Source organism: Drosophila rhopaloa, unplaced genomic scaffold (genome assembly GCF_018152115.1).
Source record: "Drosophila rhopaloa isolate 14029-0021.01 unplaced genomic scaffold, ASM1815211v1 contig_179, whole genome shotgun sequence".
Taxonomy (NCBI): Eukaryota; Metazoa; Arthropoda; class Insecta; order Diptera; family Drosophilidae; genus Drosophila; species Drosophila rhopaloa.
Genome location: NW_025335060.1, coordinates 209,485 through 231,401, shown reverse-complemented (window position 1 = coordinate 231,401; position 21,917 = coordinate 209,485). Strand labels below are relative to the sequence as shown.

Below are 21,917 nucleotides of genomic sequence, written 5' to 3'. Positions count from 1 at the left end.
ATAATGGCGCCTAAATTAAAGTTGAAAAATGAAATCAGTCATTTCGCTCACTGTGCGATGAGAACAAGGCGAAAACAAAGCGGTTTGGCCGTGCCAGAGAGCTGGCAGAATAGCACAATAGCGATGTTCAGCAAGTAAATGGCCAATGCGTTATAGTTGACCGAGATCAGGTTCTTGACCTTCACTCTAGTCGTCTTGTGTGGCCGTGGTGTGTATGGTCAATATTGCTGGATGGTTGATGAATAACATGAACTAGCCAACTCTTCTTCATTACTTGTCATCGCAGAGTACATGGACATCGAAAGTCAAACGTTGGCACAACACTGTGCGAAATTGAGCAATTATTCTTCTATTTTTTTAACTATCGAGTGGCAGGCGTAATAAAATTTTCGTTTCGTAAGAAAAAATTCAAAACTGAATTGAATTGCACTAAAAGCTATGAAGCTTAGTGGTGGGAAAAAAATTAATTTCATAACATGGAGGTAAGAAATACATCAAAATATAATTCGACAAAGCCGCAAATGAATATGTTAGAGATATGGAAAAGCCAAGTAAATCAATTATTATATTATTATTATATTATTATACCCGTTACTCGTAGAGTAAAAGGGTATATTGTACTCGTGCAAATGTATGTAACAGCTAGAAGGAAGCGTTTCCGACCCTATAAAGTATATATATTCTTGATCAGGGTCACTAGCCGAGTCGATATAGCCATGTCCGTCTGTCCGTCCGTATGAACGCTGAGATCTCGGAAACTATAAAAGCTAGAAGATTGGCATTTTGCATGCAGATTCTAGGAGTTCCTACGCAGCGCAAGTTTGTTTCAAAAAGGTGCCACGCCCCCTTTAACGCCCACAATCGCAAATATACGATTTTAAAAATTTAAATATTTCGGAAAAGTAAAAATGCAGTTTTAATGTGTTTATCAATACCTATCGAAATGTAGAAGACATTTTTCAAATCGGACCATTCGTTAAAAAGTTATGCGTGATCAAAGTTTCTATCTCCATCTCCCTCGCACTCAATTTACCTGAGTAACGGGTATCTGATAGTCGGGGCACCCGACTATAGCGTTCTCTCTTGTTATTTTCTATATTTATGCGAATATAATTTGTTTCGAACGAAGCAAAACCAACGAAATGGATTGTACCAAATATTTCAGTAAGTGAACAAAAATTAAACACACTTAAAAAATGTTAATTAAAAATAATAGATAAGTTAAAGTTAAAGTTTAAGGTAAACTTAAAAAGGTGATATTCTAAGACACATGTATCAAAAAAAAAGTATAGGAACGCATATTAATAGTATTCTGATAGAAAAAAAAATATATATACATTTAAACATATGAGCTAAATCTTGGGCCTAGGGATAAATTAAATTAAATACTGAAATTAACTTAAACAAAAAGAATAATGAAAAACGATATTGTCGAAACCAATATTTTCCCAGTTAATGGCAATCAATCGGATTTTAGGTAGCGCCATCTTTCGAACTGCAGTGTCAAAACCACAAACAAAGAGCGAGCAGCGCCGTTGTTAGTTCATTCGCTCTCTTTCGCTTTCTCAAATGTTAGAACCCTGTTTTTGAACATGCAGTGACGTCATAATTTACATCTAAAATGTTCTTAGGATTGTGAAGTAACTGCTGTCTAAAGTGTTTGATGATTTGTGGGCGTTAGAATGGGCGTGGCAACATTTTATGTAAACTTGCGCTGCGTAAGAAAACCTGGAATCTGTATGCGGCCAAATGCTGAGCAAGGGGTTTTGCAGCACACAGAATACCCATGTACCATTTGCAAGCTATAAAGTATAATATAAAATAAGTCTTGAAATGAAACTCAAAGCCGACAGTCTATTCCAATCCAATTTATAAGCCCTATATCAATGCGGACATCAGACCTGAATTATTATATAGCCATTGGAGCATCTAGAAGAAGAAACTTAGTACCTAGTGACCAGGGCCCCTCATTTAAGTTATTTTTTACTCATGCTGGTGTTGTTGTTTTTTGTCTCTTTCTTTCTCTTTGTCTTGGACGCTGTTGCGACTTTTTGTCTACATTTCTGAAAATCTCTCTGAGGAGTATAACATTGTTGCTGAGTTGTTGGAACGGCAAAACTTTATCATTGTTACGCTCCCGATCTATCACTTCCTCTGTCTATCCCGTTGTAAGCTGACTAATTAATCAGAGTTAATCGGATTTTATCTCTCTCTTTTTGTTCTTTATCCTATCCAGTTTCCTAATGTCAAAGTTATTCGGTGTTACACTACCACTCCGAAATATTTCCACAGTGGTCCGATTAAGAATGATAATGGCTCTCTGTTGCCTGGCTAACCGCGATGTGGTGCGTCCAGGAATTTGTCACTCTCGCTTGTGGTCGACCTCTCATCACAGGATATTATGGCTTACAGTCCAAGTTGATATTTGAAGGTTAAGCAATTAAAATGTTCTTAGGGTACTAAAGTATAGTAGAATCCGATTATAACTACTTTCAAGGGACCAACGATTTTACGTCGTTATACCCGGATGACGCACCAGCCATATAAGTTTGTATGGGACCAACAAAGCCATCGAGTTTTCGTCGCAATATCCGGACGGACACTATACGAGGAGTCGTTATAACCGGATTGTACTGTATCATCTGAATGACATGACAGAGTTTCGCGATTTGTGAGCGTAGGCTTAACTAGTTTTCGAGATAATAATCCTAGTTCATGCTATAGCCATATCCCGTTTGAATTTTTGGTTTCAGATGTTCCCATGCGCCGCCGAAAAGAAGGGCTTTTGTTCAATGACAAAAAACAACAACAACAAAAAAGGCAAAAAATGGTGTTCAATTTTTTTCTTATTTTTTAAGACTTCAACTAAATGGATGCAAGGTTACAAGCCTAAAAAATAATAAATGTACATTTACCAGCCCATTGAAAATCGTCAAAATTTGAAATCGAGAATGGGGGGTCCCCTTAAGCCCAGTACTAAAGTTCGGGGTATCATTACCAACTCATGATCAAGCCATTCCTTGTTGCTTATTTTAAAATTTTTCGGAATATGTTGTTTTAATAACAATGTTTCTGTTAATGTAACCTTTCCACCGTCGAAAGCTTCCTGGAAGCATAACTTTCCTATTACCATACCGAAAAACCACTGGCCACTGACATTGCAGATAAAAAATGTAATATAATAGCGTAAAAATTTACAGCTAAAAGACATTTCAGAAAAAATCTATACAAAAAGTATTTTTGGGCTATCGGTTATATATAAAATAATAATGGCGCCTAAATTAAAGTTGAAAAATGAAATCAGTCATTTCGCTCACTGTGCGATGAGAACAAGGCGAAAACAAAGCGGTTTGGCCGTGCCAGAGAGCTGGCAGAATAGCACAATAGCGATGTTCAGCAAGTAAATGGCCAATGCGTCATAGTTGACCGAGATCAGGTTCTTGACCTTCACTCTAGTCGTCTTGTGTGGCCGTGGTGTGTATGGTCAATATTGCTGGATGGTTGATGAATAACATGAACTAGCCAACTCTTCTTCATTACTTGTCATCGCAGAGTACGCAGAGTAAATCAAACGTTGGCACAACACTGTGCGAAATTGAGCAATTATTCTTCTATTTTTTCACTATCGAGTGGCAGGCGTAATAAAATTTTCGTTTCGTAAGAAAAAATTCAAAACTGAATTGAATTGCACTAAAAGCTATGAAGCTTAGTGGTGGGAAAAAAATTAATTTCATAACATGGAGGTAAGAAATACATCAAAATATAATTCGACAAAGCCGCAAATGAATATGTTAGAGATATGGAAAAGCCAAGTCAATCAATTATTATATTATTATTATATTATTATACCCGTTACTCGTAGAGTAAAAGGGTATATTGTACTCGTGCAAATGTATGTAACAGCTAGAAGGAAGCGTTTCCGACCCTATAAAGTATATATATTCTTGATCAGGGTCACTAGCTGAGTCGATATAGCCATGTCCGTCTGTCCGTCCGTATGAACGCTGAGATCTCGGAAACTATAAAAGCTAGAAGATTGGCATTTTGCATGCAGATTCTAGGAGTTCCTTCGCAGCGCAAGTTTGTTTCAAAAAGGTGCCACGCCCCCTTTAACGCCCACAATCAATCAAAAATTTAAATATTTCGGAAAAGTAAAAATGCAGTTTTATTGTGTTTATCAATACCTATCGAAATTTTTCAAATCGGACCATTCGTTAAACAGTTATGCGTGATCAAAGTTTCTATCTCCATCTCCCTCGCACTCCCTTTACCTGAGTAACGGGTATCTGATAGTCGGGGCACCCGACTATAGCGTTCTCTCTTTTTATTTTCTATATTTATGCGAATATAATTTGCTTCGAACGAAGCAAAACCAACGAAATGGATTGTACCAAATATTTCAGTAAGTGAACAAAAATTAAACACACTTAAAAAATGTTAATTAAAAATAATAGATAAGTCAAAGTTAAAGTTTAAGGTAAACTTAAAAAGGTGATATTCTAAAACACATGTATCAAAAAAAATTATAGGAACGCATATTAATAGTATTCTGATAGAAAAAAAAATATATATACATTTAAACATATGAGCTAAATCTTGGGCCTAGGGATAAATTAAATTAAATACTGAAATTAACTTAAACAAAAAGAATAATGAAAAACGATATTGTCGAAACCAATATTTTCCCAGTTAATGGCAATCAATCGGATTTTAGGTAGCGCCATCTTCCGAACTGCAGTGTCAAAACCACAAACAAAGAGCGAGCAGCGCCGTTGTTAGTTCATTCGCTCTCTTTCGCTTTCTCAAATGTTAGAACCCTGTTTTTGAACATGCAGTGACGTCATAATTTACATCTAAAATGTTCTTAGGATTGTGAAGTAACTGCTGTCTAAAGTGTTTGATGATTTGTGGGCGTTAGAATGGGCGTGGCAACATTTTATGTAAACTTGCGCTGCGTAAGAAAACCTGGAATCTGTATGCGGCCAAATGCTGAGCAAGGGGTTTTGCAGCACACAGAATACCCATGTACCATTTGCAAGCTATAAAGTATAATATAAAATAAGTCTTGAAATGAAACTCAAAGCCGACAGTCTATTCCAATCCAATTTATAAGCCCTATATCAATGCGGACATCAGACCTGAATTATTATATAGCCATTGGAACATCTAGAAGAAGAAACTTAGTACCTAGTGACCAGGGCCCCTCATTTAAGTTATTTTTTACTCATGCTGGTGTTGTTGTTTTTTGTCTCTTTCTTTCTCTTTGTCTTGGACGCTGTTGCGACTTTTTGTCTACATTTCTGAAAATCTCTCTGAGGAGTATAACATTGTTGCTGAGTTGTTGGAACGGCAAAACTTTATCATTGTTACGCTCCCGATCTATCACTTCCTCTGTCTATCCCGTTGTAAGCTGACTAATTAATCAGAGTTAATCGGATTTTATCTCTCTCCTTTTGTTCTTTATCCTATCCAGTTTCCTAATGTCAAAGTTATTCGGTGTTACACTACCACTCCGAAATATTTCCACAGTGGTCCGATTAAGAATGATAATGGCTCTCTGTTGCCTGGCTAACCGCGATGTGGTGCGTCCAGGAATTTGTCACTCTCGCTTGTGGTCGACCTCTCATCACAGGATATTATGGCTTACAGTCCAAGTTGATATTTGAAGGTTAAGCAATTAAAATGTTCTTAGGGTACTAAAGTATAGTAGAATCCGATTATAACTACTTTCAAGGGACCAACGATTTTACGTCGTTATACCCGGATGACGCACCAGCCATATAAGTTTGTATGGGACCAACAAAGCCATCGAGTTTTCGTCGCAATATCCGGACGGACACTATACGAGGAGTCGTTATAACCGGATTGTACTGTATCATCTGAATGACATGACAGAGTTTCGCGATTTGTGAGCGTAGGCTTAACTAGTTTTCGAGATAATAATCCTAGTTCATGCTATAGCCATATCCCGTTTGAATTTTTGGTTTCAGATGTTCCCATGCGCCGCCGAAAAGAAGGGCTTTTGTTCAATGACAAAAAACAACAACAACAAAAAAGGCAAAAAATGGTGTTCAATTTTTTTCTTATTTTTTAAGACTTCAACTAAATGGATGCAAGGTTACAAGCCTAAAAAATAATAAATGTACATTTACCAGCCCATTGAAAATCGTCAAAATTTGAAATCGAGAATGGGGGTCCCCTTAAGCCCAGTACTAAAGTTCGGGGTATCATTACCAACTCATGATCAAGCCATTCCTTGTTGCTTATTTTAAAATTTTTCGGAATATGTTGTTTTAATAACAATGTTTCTGTTAATGTACCTTTCCACCGTCGAAAGCTTCCTGGAAGCATAACTTTCCTATTACCATACCGAAAAACCCTGGCCACTGACATTGCAGATAAAAATGTAATATAATAGCGTAAAAATTTACAGCTAAAAGACATTTCAGAAAAAATCTATACAAAAAGTATTTTTGGGCTATCGGTTATATATAAAATAATAATGGCGCCTAAATTAAAGTTGAAAAATGAAATCAGTCATTTCGCTCACTGTGCGATGAGAACAAGGCGAAAACAAAGCGGTTTGGCCGTGCCAGAGAGCTGGCAGAATAGCACAATAGCGATGTTCAGCAAGTAAATGGCCAATGCGTCATAGTTGACCGAGATCAGGTTCTTGACCTTCACTCTAGTCGTCTTGTGTGGCCGTGGTGTGTATGGTCAATATTGCTGGATGGTTGATGAATAACATGAACTAGCCAACTCTTCTTCATTACTTGTCATCGCAGAGTACATGGACATCGAAAGTCAAACGTTGGCACAACACTGTGCTAAATTGAGCAATTATTCTTCTATTTTTTCACTATCGAGTGGCAGGCGTAATAAAATTTTCGTTTCGTAAGAAAAAATTCAAAACTGAATTGAATTGCACTAAAAGCTATGAAGCTTAGTGGTGGGAAAAAAAATTAATTTCGTAACATGGAGGTAAGAAATACATCAAAATATAATTCGACAAAGCCGTAAATGAATATGTTAGAGATATGGAAAAGCCAAGTCAATCAATTATTATATTATTATTATATTATTATACCCGTTACTCGTAGAGTAAAAGGGTATATTGTACTCGTGCAAATGTATGTAACAGCTAGAAGGAAGCGTTTCCGACCCTATAAAGTATATATATTCTTGATCAGGGTCACTAGCCGAGTCGATATAGCCATGTCCGTCTGTCCGTCCGTATGAACGCTGAGATCTCGGAAACTATAAAAGCTAGAAGATTGGCATTTTGCATGCAGATTCTAGGAGTTCCTACGCAGCGCAAGTTTGTTTCAAAAGGTGCCACGCCCCCTTTAACGCCCACAATCAATCAAAAATTTAAATATTTCGGAAAAGTAAAAATGCAGTTTTATTGTGTTTATCAATACCTATCGAAATTTTTCAAATCGGACCATTCGTTAAACAGTTATGCGTGATCAAAGTTTCTATCTCCATCTCCCTCGCACTCCCTTTACCTGAGTAACGGGTATCTGATAGTCGGGGCACCCGACTATAGCGTTCTCTCTTGTTATTTTCTATATTTATGCGAATATAATTTGCTTCGAACGAAGCAAAACCAACGAAATGGATTGTACCAAATATTTCAGTAAGTGAACAAAAATTAAACACACTTAAAAAATGTTAACTAAAAATAATAGATAAGTCAAAGTTAAAGTTTAAGGTAAACTTAAAAAGGTGATATTCTAAAACACATGTATCAAAAAAAAAGTATAGGAACGCATATTAAAAGTATTCTGATAGAAAAAAAAATATATATACATTTAAACATATGAGCTAAATCTTGGGCCTAGGGATAAATTAAATTAAATACTGAAATTAACTTAAACAAAAAGAATAATGAAAAACGATATTGTCGAAACCAATATTTTCCCAGTTAATGGCAATCAATCGGATTTTAGGTAGCGCCATCTTCCGAACTGCAGTGTCAAAACCACAAACAAAGAGCGAGCAGCGCCGTTGTTAGTTCATTCGCTCTCTTTCGCTTTCTCAAATGTTAGAACCCTGTTTTTGAACATGCAGTGACGTCATAATTTACATCTAAAATGTTCTTAGGATTGTGAAGTAACTGCTGTCTAAAGTGTTTGATGATTTGTGGGCGTTAGAATGGGCGTGGCAACATTTTATGTAAACTTGCGCTGCGTAAGAAAACCTGGAATCTGTATGCGGCCAAATGCTGAGCAAGGGGTTTTGCAGCACACAGAATACCCATGTACCATTTGCAAGCTGTAAAGTATAATATAAAATAAGTCTTGAAATGAAACTCAAAGCCGACAGTCTATTCCAATCCAATTTATAAGCCCTATATCAATGCGGACATCAGACCTGAATTATTATATAGCCATTGGAACATCTAGAAGAAGAAACTTAGTACCTAGTGACCAGGGCCCCTCATTTAAGTTATTTTTTACTCATGCTGGTGTTGTTGTTTTTTGTCTCTTTCTTTCTCTTTGTCTTGGACGCTGTTGCGACTTTTTGTCTACATTTCTGAAAATCTCTCTGAGGAGTATAACATTGTTGCTGAGTTGTTGGAACGGCAAAACTTTATCATTGTTACGCTCCCGATCTATCACTTCCTCTGTCTATCCCGTTGTAAGCTGACTAATTAATCAGAGTTAATCGGATTTTATCTCTCTTTTTTGTTCTTTATCCTATCCAGTTTCCTAATGTCAAAGTTATTCGGTGTTACACTACCACTCCGAAATATTTCCACAGTGGTCCGATTAAGAATGATAATGGCTCTCTGTTGCCTGGCTAACCGCGATGTGGTGCGTCCAGGAATTTGTCACTCTCGCTTGTGGTCGACCTCTCATCACAGGATATTATGGCTTACAGTCCAAGTTGATATTTGAAGGTTAAGCAATTAAAATGTTCTTAGGGTACTAAAGTATAGTAGAATCCGATTATAACTACTTTCAAGGGACCAACGATTTTACGTCGTTATACCCGGATGACGCACCAGCCATATAAGTTTGTATGGGACCAACAAAGCCATCGAGTTTTCGTCGCAATATCTGGACGGACACTATACGAGGAGTCGTTATAACAGAGTTTCGCGATTTGTGAGCGTAGGCTTAACTAGTTTTCGAGATAATAATCCTAGTTCATGCTATAGCCATATCCCGTTTGAATTTTTGGTTTCAGATGTTCCCATGCGGCGCCGAAAAGAAGGGCTTTTGTTCAATGACAAGAAACAACAACAAAAAAACAAAAAGATGATGTTACATTTTTTCTTATTTTTTAATACTTCAACTAAATGGATGCAAAATTACAAGCCTAAAAAATAATAAATGTACATTAACCAACCCATTGAAAATCGTCAACATTTGAATTAGAGAATGGGGGGTCCCTTTAAGCCCAGTACTAAAGTTCGGGGTATCATTACCAACTCATGATCAAGCCATTCCTTGTTGCTTATTTTAAAATTTTTCGGAATATGTTGTTTTAATAACAATGTTTCTGTTAATGTACCTTTCCACCGTCGAAAGCTTCCTGGAAGCATAACTTTCCTATTACCATACCGAAAAACCACTGGCCACTGACATTGCAGATAAAAAATGTAATATAATAGCGTAAAAATTTACAGCTAAAAGACATTTCAGAAAAAATCTATACAAAAAGTATTTTTGGGCTATCGGTTATATATAAAATAATAATGGCGCCTAAATTAAAGTTGAAAAATGAAATCAGTCATTTCGCTCACTGTGCGATGAGAACAAGGCGAAAACAAAGCGGTTTGGCCGTGCCAGAGAGCTGGCAGAATAGCACAATAGCGATGTTCAGCAAGTAAATGGCCAATGCGTCATAGTTGACCGAGATCAGGTTCTTGACCTTCACTCTAGTCGTCTTGTGTGGCCGTGGTGTGTATGGTCAATATTGCTGGATGGTTGATGAATAACATGAACTAGCCAACTCTTCTTCATTACTTGTCATCGCAGAGTACATGGACATCGAAATCAAACGTTGGCACAACACTGTGCGAAATTGAGCAATTATTCTTCTATTTTTTTAACTATCGAGTGGCAGGCGTAATAAAATTTTCGTTTCGTAAGAAAAAATTCAAAACTGAATTGAATTGCACTAAAAGCTATGAAGCTTAGTGGTGGGAAAAAAATTAATTTCATAACATGGAGGTAAGAAATACATCAAAATATAATTCGACAAAGCCACAAATGAATATGTTAGAGATATGGAAAAGCCAAGTCAATCAATTATTATATTATTATTATATTATTATACCCGTTACTCGTAGAGTAAAAGGGTATATTGTACTCGTGCAAATGTATGTAACAGCTAGAAGGAAGCGTTTCCGACCCTATAAAGTATATATATTCTTGATCAGGGTCACTAGCCGAGTCGATATAGCCATGTCCGTCTGTCCGTCCATGAACGCTGAGATCTCGGAAACTATAAAAGCTAGAAGATTGGCATTTTGCATGCAGATTCTAGGAGTTCCTACGCAGCGCAAGTTTGTTTCAAAAGGTGCCACGCCCCCTTTAACGCCCACAATCAATCAAAAATTTAAATATTTCGGAAAAGTAAAAATGCAGTTTTATTGTGTTTATCAATACCTATCGAAATTTTTCAAATCGGACCATTCGTTAAACAGTTATGCGTGATCAAAGTTTCTATCTCCATCTCCCTCGCACTCCCTTTACCTGAGTAACGGGTATCTGATAGTCGGGGCACCCGACTATAGCGTTCTCTCTTGTTATTTTCTATATTTATGCGAATATAATTTGCTTCGAACGAAGCAAAACCAACGAAATGGATTGTACCAAATATTTCAGTAAGTGAACAAAACATTAAACACACTTAAAAAATGTTAATTAAAAATAATAGATAAGTCAAAGTTAAAGTTTAAGGTAAACTTAAAAAGGTGATATTCTAAAACACATGTATCAAAAAAAAGTATAGGAACGCATATTAATAGTATTCTGATAGAAAAAAATATATATACATATAAACATATGAGCTAAATCTTGGGCCTAGGGATAAATTAAATTAAATACTGAAATTAACTTAAACAAAAAGAATAATGAAAAACGATATTGTCGAAACCAATATTTTCCCAGTTAATGGCAATCAATCGGATTTTAGGTAGCGCCATCTTCCGAACTGCAGTGTCAAAACCACAAACAAAGAGCGAGCAGCGCCGTTGTTAGTTCATTCGCTCTCTTTCGCTTTCTCAAATGTTAGAACCCAGTTTTTGAACATGCAGTGACGTCATAATTTACATCTAAAATGTTCTTAGGATTGTGAAGTAACTGCTGTCTAAAGTGTTTGATGATTTGTGGGCGTTAGAATGGGCGTGGCAACATTTTATGTAAACTTGCGCTGCGTAAGAAAACCTGGAATCTGTATGCGGCCAAATGCTGAGCAAGGGGTTTTGCAGCACACAGAATACCCATGTACCATTTGCAAGCTGTAAAGTATAATATAAAATAAGTCTTGAAATGAAACTCAAAGCCGACAGTCTATTCCAATCCAATTTATAAGCCCTATATCAATGCGGACATCAGACCTGAATTATTATATAGCCATTGGAACATCTAGAAGAAGAAACTTAGTACCTAGTGACCAGGGCCCCTCATTTAAGTTATTTTTTACTCATGCTGGTGTTGTTGTTTTTTGTCTCTTTCTTTCTCTTTGTCTTGGACGCTGTTGCGACTTTTTGTCTACATTTCTGAAAATCTCTCTGAGGAGTATAACATTGTTGCTGAGTTGTTGGAACGGCAAAACTTTATCATTGTTACGCTCCCGATCTATCACTTCCTCTGTCTATCCCGTTGTAAGCTGACTAATTAATCAGAGTTAATCGGATTTTATCTCTCTCCTTTTGTTCTTTATCCTATCCAGTTTCCTAATGTCAAAGTTATTCGGTGTTACACTACCACTCCGAAATATTTCCACAGTGGTCCGATTAAGAATGATAATGGCTCTCTGTTGCCTGGCTAACCGCGATGTGGTGCGTCCAGGAATTTGTCACTCTCGCTTGTGGTCGACCTCTCATCACAGGATATTATGGCTTACAGTCCAAGTTGATATTTGAAGGTTAAGCAATTAAAATGTTCTTAGGGTACTAAAGTATAGTAGAATCCGATTATAACTACTTTCAAGGGACCAACGATTTTACGTCGTTATACCCGGATGACGCACCAGCCATATAAGTTTGTATGGGACCAACAAAGCCATCGAGTTTTCGTCGCAATATCCGGACGGACACTATACGAGGAGTCGTTATAACCGGATTGTACTGTATCATCTGAATGACATGACAGAGTTTCGCGATTTGTGAGCGTAGGCTTAACTAGTTTTCGAGATAATAATCCTAGTTCATGCTATAGCCATATCCCGTTTGAATTTTTGGTTTCAGATGTTCCCATGCGCCGCCGAAAAGAAGGGCTTTTGTTCAATGACAAAAAACAACAACAACAAAAAGGCAAAAAATGGTGTTCAATTTTTTTCTTATTTTTTAAGACTTCAACTAAATGGATGCAAGGTTACAAGCCTAAAAAATAATAAATGTACATTTACCAGCCCATTGAAAATCGTCAAAATTTGAAATCGAGAATGGGGGGTCCCTTTAAGCCCAGTACTAAAGTTCGGGGTATCATTACCAACTCATGATCAAGCCATTCCTTGTTGCTTATTTTAAAATTTTTCGGAATATGTTGTTTTAATAACAATGTTTCTGTTAATGTACCTTTCCACCGTCGAAAGCTTCCTGGAAGCATAACTTTCCTATTACCATACCGAAAAACCACTGGCCACTGACATTGCAGATAAAAAATGTAATATAATAGCGTAAAAATTTACAGCTAAAAGACATTTCAGAAAAAATCTATACAAAAAGTATTTTTGGGCTATCGGTTATATATAAAATAATAATGGCGCCTAAATTAAAGTTGAAAAATGAAATCAGTCATTTCGCTTACTGTGCGATGAGAACAAGGCGAAAACAAAGCGGTTTGGCCGTGCCAGAGAGCTGGCAGAATAGCACAATAGCGATGTTCAGCAAGTAAATGGCCAATGCGTCATAGTTGACCGAGATCAGGTTCTTGACCTTCACTCTAGTCGTCTTGTGTGGCCGTGGTGTGTATGGTCAATATTGCTGGATGGTTGATGAATAACATGAACTAGCCAACTCTTCTTCATTACTTGTCATCGCAGAGTACATGGACATCGAAATCAAACGTTGGCACAACACTGTGCGAAATTGAGCAATTATTCTTCTATTTTTTTAACTATCGAGTGGCAGGCGTAATAAAATTTTCGTTTCGTAAGAAAAAATTCAAAACTGAATTGAATTGCACTAAAAGCTATGAAGCTTAGTGGTGGGAAAAAAATTAATTTCATAACATGGAGGTAAGAAATACATCAAAATATAATTCGACAAAGCCGCAAATGAATATGTTAGAGATATGGAAAAGCCAAGTCAATCAATTATTATATTATTATTATATTATTATACCCGTTACTCGTAGAGTAAAAGGGTATATTGTACTCGTGCAAATGTATGTAACAGCTAGAAGGAAGCGTTTCCGACCCTATAAAGTATATATATTCTTGATCAGGGTCACTAGCCGAGTCGATATAGCCATGTCCGTCTGTATGAACGCTGAGATCTCGGAAACTATAAAAGCTAGAAGATTGGCATTTTGCATGCAGATTCTAGGAGTTCCTACGCAGCGCAAGTTTGTTTCAAAAGGTGCCACGCCCCCTTTAACGCCCACAATCAATCAAAAATTTAAATATTTCGGAAAAGTAAAAATGCAGTTTTATTGTGTTTATCAATACCTATCGAAATTTTTCAAATCGGACCATTCGTTAAACAGTTATGCGTGATCAAAGTTTCTATCTCCATCTCCCTCGCACTCCCTTTACCTGAGTAACGGGTATCTGATAGTCGGGGCACCCGACTATAGCGTTCTCTCTTGTTATTTTCTATATTTATGCGAATATAATTTGCTTCGAACGAAGCAAAACCAACGAAATGGATTGTACCAAATATTTCAGTAAGTGAACAAAACATTAAACACACTTAAAAAATGTTAATTAAAAATAATAGATAAGTCAAAGTTAAAGTTTAAGGTAAACTTAAAAAGGTGATATTCTAAAACACATGTATCAAAAAAAAAGTATAGGAACGCATATTAATAGTATTCTGATAGAAAAAAAATATATATATACATATAAACATATGAGCTAAATCTTGGGCCTAGGGATAAATTAAATTAAATACTGAAATTAACTTAAACAAAAAGAATAATGAAAAACGATATTGTCGAAACCAATATTTTCCCAGTTAATGGCAATCAATCGGATTTTAGGTAGCGCCATCTTCCGAACTGCAGTGTCAAAACCACAAACAAAGAGCGAGCAGCGCCGTTGTTAGTTCATTCGCTCTCTTTCGCTTTCTCAAATGTTAGAACCCAGTTTTTGAACATGCAGTGACGTCATAATTTACATCTAAAATGTTCTTAGGATTGTGAAGTAACTGCTGTCTAAAGTGTTTGATGATTTGTGGGCGTTAGAATGGGCGTGGCAACATTTTATGTAAACTTGCGCTGCGTAAGAAAACCTGGAATCTGTATGCGGCCAAATGCTGAGCAAGGGGTTTTGCAGCACACAGAATACCCATGTACCATTTGCAAGCTGTAAAGTATAATATAAAATAAGTCTTGAAATGAAACTCAAAGCCGACAGTCTATTCCAATCCAATTTATAAGCCCTATATCAATGCGGACATCAGACCTGAATTATTATATAGCCATTGGAACATCTAGAAGAAGAAACTTAGTACCTAGTGACCAGGGCCCCTCATTTAAGTTATTTTTTACTCATGCTGGTGTTGTTGTTTTTTGTCTCTTTCTTTCTCTTTGTCTTGGACGCTGTTGCGACTTTTTGTCTACATTTCTGAAAATCTCTCTGAGGAGTATAACATTGTTGCTGAGTTGTTGGAACGGCAAAACTTTATCATTGTTACGCTCCCGATCTATCACTTCCTCTGTCTATCCCGTTGTAAGCTGACTAATTAATCAGAGTTAATCGGATTTTATCTCTCTCTTTTTGTTCTTTATCCTATCCAGTTTCCTAATGTCAAAGTTATTCGGTGTTACACTACCACTCCGAAATATTTCCACAGTGGTCCGATTAAGAATGATAATGGCTCTCTGTTGCCTGGCTAACCGCGATGTGGTGCGTCCAGGAATTTGTCACTCTCGCTTGTGGTCGACCTCTCATCACAGGATATTATGGCTTACAGTCCAAGTTGATATTTGAAGGTTAAGCAATTAAAATGTTCTTAGGGTACTAAAGTATAGTAGAATCCGATTATAACTACTTTCAAGGGACCAACGATTTTACGTCGTTATACCCGGATGACGCACCAGCCATATAAGTTTGTATGGGACCAACAAAGCCATCGAGTTTTCGTCGCAATATCCGGACGGACACTATACGAGGAGTCGTTATAACCGGATTGTACTGTATCATCTGAATGACATGACAGAGTTTCGCGATTTGTGAGCGTAGGCTTAACTAGTTTTCGAGATAATAATCCTAGTTCATGCTATAGCCATATCCCGTTTGAATTTTTGGTTTCAGATGTTCCCATGCGCCGCCGAAAAGAAGGGCTTTTGTTCAATGACAAAAAACAACAACAACAAAAAAGGCAAAAAATGGTGTTCAATTTTTTCTTATTTTTTAAGACTTCAACTAAATGGATGCAAGGTTACAAGCCTAAAAAATAATAAATGTACATTTACCAGCCCATTGAAAATCGTCAAAATTTGAAATCGAGAATGGGGGGTCCCTTTAAGCCCAGTACTAAAGTTCGGGGGTATCATTACCAACTCATGATCAAGCCATTCCTTGTTGCTTATTTTAAAATTTTTCGGAATATGTTGTTTTAATAACAATGTTTCTGTTAATGTACCTTTCCACCGTCGAAAGCTTCCTGGAAGCATAACTTTCCTATTACCATACCGAAAAACCACTGGCCACTGACATTGCAGATAAAAAATGTAATATAATAGCGTAAAAATTTACAGCTAAAAGACATTTCAGAAAAAATCTATACAAAAAGTATTTTTGGGCTATCGGTTATATATAAAATAATAATGGCGCCTAAATTAAAGTTGAAAAATGAAATCAGTCATTTCGCTTACTGTGCGATGAGAACAAGGCGAAAACAAAGCGGTTTGGCCGTGCCAGAGAGCTGGCAGAATAGCACAATAGCGATGTTCAGCAAGTAAATGGCCAATGCGTCATAGTTGACCGAGATCAGGTTCTTGACCTTCACTCTAGTCGTCTTGTGTGGCCGTGGTGTGTATGATCAATATTGCTGGATGGTTGATGAATAACATGAACTAGCCAACTCTTCTTCATTACTTGTCATCGCAGAGTACATGGACATCGAAATCAAACGTTGGCACAACACTGTGCGAAATTGAGCAATTATTCTTCTATTTTTTTAACTATCGAGTGGCAGGCGTAATAAAATTTTCGTTTCGTAAGAAAAAATTCAAAACTGAATTGAATTGCACTAAAAGCTATGAAGCTTAGTGGTGGGAAAAAAATTAATTTCATAACATGGAGGTAAGAAATACATCAAAATATAATTCGACAAAGCCGCAAATGAATATGTTAGAGATATGGAAAAGCCAAGTCAATCAATTATTATATTATTATTATATTATTATACCCGTTACTCGTAGAGTAAAAGGGTATATTGTACTCGTGCAAATGTATGTAACAGCTAGAAGGAAGCGTTTCCGACCCTATAAAGTATATATATTCTTGATCAGGGTCACTAGCCGAGTCGATATAGCCATGTCCGTCTGTCCGTCTGTCCGTCTGTCCGTCTGTCCGTCTGTCTGTCCGTCTGTCTGTCTGTCTGTCCGTATGAACGCTGAGATCTCGGAAACTATAAAAGCTAGAAGATTGGCATTTTGCATGCAGATTCTAGGAGTTCCTACGCAGCGCAAGTTTGTTTCAAAAAGGTGCCACGCCCCCTTTAACGCCCACAATCGCTTATATACGATTTTAAAAATTTAAATATTTCGGAAAAGTAAAAATGCAGTTTTATCGTGTTTATCAATACCTATCGAAATGTAGAAGAAATTTTTCAAATCGGACCATTCGTTAAAAAGTTATGCGTGATCAAAGTTTCTATCTCCATCTCCCTCGCACTCCCTTTACCTGAGTAACGGGTATCTGATAGTCGGGGCACCCGACTATAGCGTTCTCTCTTGTTTTTCATAAAATCTATGCCTATGATTCCATCACATGGAATAGAAAATTTGATGTTACTAAATGAAAAGTGTGTGGTATAGCATAGTTGCTTGAAAGAAGTTCTATTGATACTAATCCCTTTGAGTTGGTTGTTCCTTCACCAACACACGATATTTGGGTAATATTTTTATAATCCACATTGTTCGGACTCGTAAGTTTCTTTTATTAAAGATATGTCTGCACCTGTATCAACTAGTAATGTATATAATTTATTTGTGCATTCATTTTTGAGAGAAACGAAAAGATTGAAATTAAGATTGAAGGTATGAACCGTATTTTTTACTGTGTTTTTTATCTTAAGGGTCTTTATTGGTTTTCCAACGTGGCTTGTACCTGTCGGACATTATTATTATTCTGTCCGTTGGTGTTCGTATTTGCATTGTTGGTGTTTCCACCACGGTTGTTTCCTCTATAACAACCACGACCTATATAATTGTTGTTGGTCTGATTATTATAGTTTCGGTTATAACCGTTATTTTGGTCATAACTGCAGGAATTGTTAGCTCATGTAGAGATCTCTTTTCTTTTATTTCGATTCCTTTGCTCGAATCGGAATCTTCATTTTCCGTTAGTTCTATGTCTTGATCTATTGTCAAAGGTGTATTTAAAATTGTCGGTATCGATATATTTAAATTATACCTATCTTTGACAGTTATTAGATTTCAACGTAATTTGATCAATAATTTAGATAATTTTAACCAATTCGTTTTATTTATCGCTGCCCTATTTTCATGTACTAAAGTTCTTGCAGTATTGAAAGAATCTACAAGAATCTTTGCATGTTTATTAATAGTGTCTTTCTGTATTGGCCTATTTTGGCTTATACATTTGTAAGACTTGTCAAATGTGTCCTTTAATTCTCGTATTTGGAGAGTTAATTGCTCCCATTCCATACTAAGGACTTATTTTTTTGTATTAGTTGTGCATAATTTTTAGCACATTTATATGTCCTAGGACTGGGTGTATGTCTACTTCGAAAATATTTACAGTGTCTTACAAATAATAAATGTACTATTGACTTCATTGCAAACCGCTGCAAAATGAAAAAGCTGGGAAAAGGGCTAGGTCAGTACCTAATTCAGGTATCATTCCGACTTCAAAATCTGAAATTGATAGAGGCTCTCCTCTGAATTTTTGGAGTATGTGCTAATAACCATGTTTCTTAAAATTTGGTTGAATGTCGAAAGCAATTCCTAAGCATAACTGTGGTATTACATTTTGTGTGTTAATATATTTTCATTTTTATTTCATAAAAATTTAATTCTCTTATTTTTGCGTAAATGTCATTGCTATAAACATTTCAAAAAATTTTTACATAAATTTTTATTTTGAACATATTTTTATAATAATTGTTTGTGCTTTAATTAAATTTAAAATCATTATCCAGATCGATGGCCTGGCTTCTATTTATAGCTCTTTTGATACACACATATTGTGGTAGCATATAGCGCTTTATACAAAATGTCCAATGCACTCATTATAAAAACAATTATTGATAATAATATGTTTGTGTAAATCGGTATCAATATGTTTTTGATATAGCGATTTTATTAATTACATTGTGCAGTGCAGTCCACTGATTTCAAGTTTCAATTAAACCCATTTTGGAAATTGAGAATTATTCTTCTATTTCTTTCAAAATCTAGTTTTAGACGTATTGAATTACTTTTCATAACAAAAAATGTTCAATCACTGATTTAAATATTTTCTTTTTATTTTTATGAATCTTTGGTGGAAAAATTTTTCATAACATGGAGGTAAATACATCAAAACTGTATTTTCGACAAAGCCCCAAATTTTTACAGATCTGGAAGGCAATTTGGTTTTATAGCTTCCTTATTATCATTTTTATACCCGTTACTCGTAGAGTAAAAGGGTATATTGTATTCGTGCAAAAGTATGTAACAGCTAGAAGGAAGCGTTTCCGACCCTATAAAGTATATATATTCTTGATCAGGATCACTAGCCGAGTCGATATAGCCATGTCCGTCTGTCCGTCTGCGTCCGTCTGTCCGTCCTGTCTGTCTGTCTGTCTGTCTGTCCGTATGAACGCTGAGATCTCGGAAACTATAAAAGCTAGAAGATTGGCATTTTGCATGTAGATTCTAGAAGTTCCTACGCAGCGCAAGTTTGTTTCAAAATGGTGCCACGCCCCCTTTAACGCCCACAATCGCTTATATACATTTTATAAAATTTAAATATTTCGGAAAAGTAAAAATGCAGTTTTATCAATGCCTATCGAAACGTAGCAGAAATTTTTCAAATCGGACCATTCGTTAAAAAGTTATGCGTGATCAAAGTTTCTATCTCCATCTCCCTCGCACTCCCTTTACCTGAGTAACGGGTATCTGATAGTCGGGGCACCCGACTATAGCGTTCTCTCTTGTTTATTTTCTATATTTATGCGAATATAATTTGCTTCGAACGAAGCAAAACCAACGAAATGGATTGTACCAAATATTTCAGTAAGTGAACAAAAATTAAACACACTTAAAAAATGTTAATTAAAAATAATAGATAAGTCAAAGTTTAAGTTTAAGGTAAACTTAAAAAGGTGATATTCTAAAACACATGTATCAAAAAAAAAGTATAGGAACGCATATTAATAGCATTCTGATAGAAAAAAAAAATATATATACATATAAACATATGAGCTAAATCTTGGGCCTAGGGATAAATTAAATTAAATACTGAAATTAACTTAAACAAAAAGAATAATGAAAAACGATATTGTCGAAACCAATATTTTCCCAGTTAATGGCAATCAATCGGATTTTAGGTAGCGCCATCTTCCGAACTGCAGTGTCAAAAACACAAACAAAGAGCGAGCAGCGCCGTTGTTAGTTCATTCGCTCTCTTTCGCTTTCTCAAATGTTAGAACCCTGTTTTTGAACATGCAGTGACGTCATAATTTACATCTAAAATGTTCTTAGGATTGTGAAGTAACTGCTGTCTAAAGTGTTTGATGATTTGTGGGCGTTAGAATGGGCGTGGCAACATTTTATGTAAACTTGCGCTGCGTAAGAAAACCTGGAATCTGTATGCGGCCAAATGCTGAGCAAGGGGTTTTGCAGCACACAGAATACCCATGTACCATTTGCAAGCTGTAAAGTATAATATAAAATAAGTCTTGAAATGAAACTCAAAGCCGACAGTCTATTCCAATCCAATTTATAAGCCCTATATCAATGCGGACATCAGACCTGAATTATTATATAGCCATTGGAACATCTAGAAGAAGAAACTTAGTACCTAGTGACCAGGGCCCCTCATTTAAGTTATTTTTTACTCATGCTGGTGTTGTTGTTTTTTGTCTCTTTCTTTCTCTTTGTCTTGGACGCTGTTGCGACTTTTTGTCTACATTTCTGAAAATCTCTCTGAGGAGTATAACATTGTTGCTGAGTTGTTGGAACGGCAAAACTTTATCATTGTTACGCTCCCGATCTATCACTTCCTCTGTCTATCCCGTTGTAAGCTGACTAATTAATCAGAGTTAATCGGATTTTATCTCTCTCTTTTTGTTCTTTATCCTATCCAGTTTCCTAATGTCAAAGTTATTCGGTGTTACACTACCACTCCGAAATATTTCCACAGTGGTCCGATTAAGAATGATAATGGCTCTCTGTTGCCTGGCTAACCGCGATGTGGTGCGTCCAGGAATTTGTCACTCTCGCTTGTGGTCGACCTCTCATCACAGGATATTATGGCTTACAGTCCAAGTTGATATTTGAAGGTTAAGCAATTAAAATGTTCTTAGGGTACTAAAGTATAGTAGAATCCGATTATAACTACTTTCAAGGGACCAACGATTTTACGTCGTTATACCCGGATGACGCACCAGCCATATAAGTTTGTATGGGACCAACAAAGCCATCGAGTTTTCGTCGCAATATCCGGACGGACACTATACGAGGAGTCGTTATAACCGGATTGTACTGTATCATCTGAATGACATGACAGAGTTTCGCGATTTGTGAGCGTAGGCTTAACTAGTTTTCGAGATCTCAACGGCAGACGGAAGTGCTTATTTCTGCAAAGTGCTTTTACATATTAAGAGTTTTAATTTAAAATGATAAATCGATATGCATAACCGCCTTGTAATTCCACACGTAAAAAAAATATATTTTTGGGATAACACTCTTAACTCAATACATCGTCGTATTATCGTCAAAAAATAGTAACAAATTTTCGTACAAATACCATAAGACAGTCATACAGCTGATTACTTGAAAAATTAAAAAAATATTACTTCTCAAACAAAATGTGGAAATGAAAATAATACCGCCTCTAGTCGATCTGGAAGCGAAGGAAAGCCTCTTTTTTCGAGTTCAGTCCCCATATTTATACATTTTTAAAAGAAATTAAAGTCGCATAATTTAAAAGGATGATAAATATGGTTAGGAACTAAATATCAATTTAACATAACATTATGAGAAACTCGATGAAAACATTAAAGCGTTTTGTTACCTTTCAGTTTGTCTTTAATTTAGTGCGCATTTATGTTTCAACCTTATGTTTTTAGACCTTAGATTTAATTAATGATTTAAAATCTACTTTAATAATTTCAA

General features: G+C 36.1%; 1 protein-coding gene across 2 annotated transcripts in view; it reads right to left on the bottom strand.

The window, feature by feature from the left end:
• LOC108041829 (transcriptional regulator ATRX homolog) overlaps positions 1-21,917 on the bottom strand; it is a 346,165-nt gene that overhangs the window by 159,891 nt on the left and 164,357 nt on the right. The gene's annotated exons all lie outside the window — the stretch shown is intronic.